This window comes from Centroberyx affinis, unplaced genomic scaffold, assembly GCF_046629955.1.
Source record: "Centroberyx affinis isolate AG114_WGS23_722 - 3 ecotype Tasmania unplaced genomic scaffold, CSIRO-AGI_Caff_v1 ptg002787l_1, whole genome shotgun sequence".
Lineage (NCBI taxonomy): Eukaryota > Metazoa > Chordata > Actinopteri > Beryciformes > Berycidae > Centroberyx > Centroberyx affinis.
In genome coordinates, this window is record NW_027280938.1 from 40001 (window position 1) to 42500 (window position 2500).

A 2500-nucleotide genomic window follows, 5' to 3' on the forward strand; every position below is an offset into this window, starting at 1 on the left:
TGGCTCAGACCACTGAGCCACAGGACGCCCTGCCTTCACTCCCTGTTTGATGAAGGGGATTTTCTGTTCAGTGGTGTCCGCCCTCTGTTCACCTCCTTGTCACCAGTACTGTCGCTGTCTGTACTGACGCTGTGACAGAACCTCCTGCAGTCTGGCAGAACCTCCTGCAGCCTGACAGAACCTCCTGCAGCCTGGCAGAACCTCCTGCCTCCTGCAGTCTGGCAGAACCTGCTGCAGCCTGACAGAACCTCCTGCAGCCTGGCAGAACCTCCTGCCTCCTGCAGTCTGGCAGAACCTGCTGCAGCCTGACAGAACTTCCTGCAGCCTGACAGAACCTCCTGCAGCCTGGCAGAACCTCCTGCCTCCTGCAGTCTGGCAGAACCTCCTGCAGCCTGACAGAACCTCACAGAACTTCCTGCAGCCTGACAGAACCTGACAGAACCTGCTGCGGTCTGACAGAACCTCCTGCAGCCTGACAGAACCTCACAGAACCTCCTGCAGCCTGACAGAACCTGACAGAACCTGCTGCAGCCTGACAGAACCTCCTGCAGCCTGGCAGAACCTCCTGCCTCCTGCAGTCTGGCAGAACCTCCTGCAGCCTGACAGAACCTGACAGAACCTCCTGCAGCCTGACAGAAACTCCTGCAACCTGACAGAACCTCCTGCGGTCTGACAGAACCTCCTGCGGTCTGACAGAACCTCCTGCAGCCTGACAGAACCTCCTGCGGTCTGACAGAACCTCCTGCAGTCTGGGTCGTGTCTCTCAGAGGGCGCAGCTCTCTTCGCTGCCAGACCGAAGGGGAGCGTGTCAAACGGCGACCAGGTCAGGAAGCTGAGACTGGCCTGCGGCGTCTTCCACATGTCAGACCGGGTGATGGTCTGACATGTGGATTTAACACAAGACAAGACAGAACAAGCGGAACAAAAGCACAGTAGAATCAGTCCGTAACGCCCTGCCACAGCAGGTCAGGCGTCCAGTCCAGCTCAGGACAGCCGGCATGTCCGACACCCAGCGAGCCTGAAGGATCTGTTCACAACACTTTCCCACGTTGTCCACCTTCCTCACCGTCCTCGACCAGCCGCCTCTCCCTCTGTCCCGGGCCTCTTCTTCCTGTCTGTCGAGTCATGTTTATTCATATAGCCATTATTGTTTCATTGCTAACTTGTCTTGTTAGTTTTACTACATCTCTGTTGTACCAAGAGCCTGGAGAAACAATATTTTGTGTCACTGTGTCCAGTCTATGTATATTTGGATGTATATTATGTAGATTTATGCAGCTGAGATGACAATAAAGCGGACCTTGAACTTAAAGTCTCATATTCTCCACTCTCCAGAGTTTTATTTTGTGTCTTTCTGTCCATTCAAAGCTGTGTGTGTGGTGTCATGAACCAAAAACACTCTCAATCCATTTCTCCACGTTCATTTTCCAGCATCTCTCTGAGCCTTACCGAGAACAGGCCGTTTCTGTCTCCGTGTCTTTAAGGCTCATTAATATTAACAACCCCTCCGTTCCGATCGGCTAACCGCTTCCAGAGTGAAACGTGAGACGCCGCGGCCCGGCGGCTACAGGTAGGGAAAACTCTCCGGTTAATAAACAACGACAACCGCTCAACCGCTTTGAAAAAAACACTTTGTTAGTCTATTATTTCTTACAAAAATGATAATGAGCGAACCTTTGTGACGCCACAAAGTTACGGAAGTCCAAACGGCTCGTTTAGAGGCTCGCTGCACTAACATGGATTGTGTGGATTTAGTCTTGATACTTTCACCATGTTTAGATAGACCATCCAACTCCTTTATCACCACAGAGGAGAGGGGAGGCCTGCTTTACACCATATGGAGCTTTAATCACAAGCATGTCTCAAAGGACTTAACATATCATCATATACATGTCATATATCATACTACATCACTATATACCATACTACACATACAGTACATCATATACTACACCACAGTATTATATACTCGCTCCTCGTCCCCCTCCTCCTCTTCCTCCTCCTCCTCCTCTTCCCCTTCTTCCCCCTCCTCCTCCTCCTCCCTCTCCTCCTCTCCCCCTCCTCCTCCTCCTCTCCCCCTCCTCCTCCCCCTCCTCCTCCTCCTCTTCCTCCTCCTCCTCCTCTTCCCCCTCCTGCTCCTCGTCCTCCCCCCCTCCCCCTCCTCCTCCTTCTCTCCCCTCCCTTCCTCCTCCCCTTCCTCTCCTCCTCCTCCTCCTCCTCCCCCTCCCCCTCCCCATCTTCCTCCTCCTCCTCACAGCCTCAGGCTCTATACTGGACCTGTTGAAACCCGTGCTCCTCCCCCTCTCCTCCCAGGCTGTAGTGTTTCAGAGGCAGCTGCAGGGTTTGGTCCTGGATCTCCACATGTAGCTGCTGTGTTGTTATGAGTCCAGATGAGGAGATTTCTCACATGTTCAAAGGCCGGGTAGTGAGTCCACATCAGTCCGGTTCTCCTGACAGCTTCTTCTGCCTGAGCTTTCCCATCTGTCTGTCAGAGAGCTGC

General features: G+C 53.2%; 1 pseudogene; it reads left to right on the plus strand.

Annotated features, from left to right (window-relative positions):
- Positions 1-859: 859 nt before the first annotated feature.
- The window catches only part of LOC139657937 (rap1 GTPase-activating protein 2-like), a 25890-nt pseudogene continuing 24249 nt past the window's right edge, over positions 860-2500 (plus strand).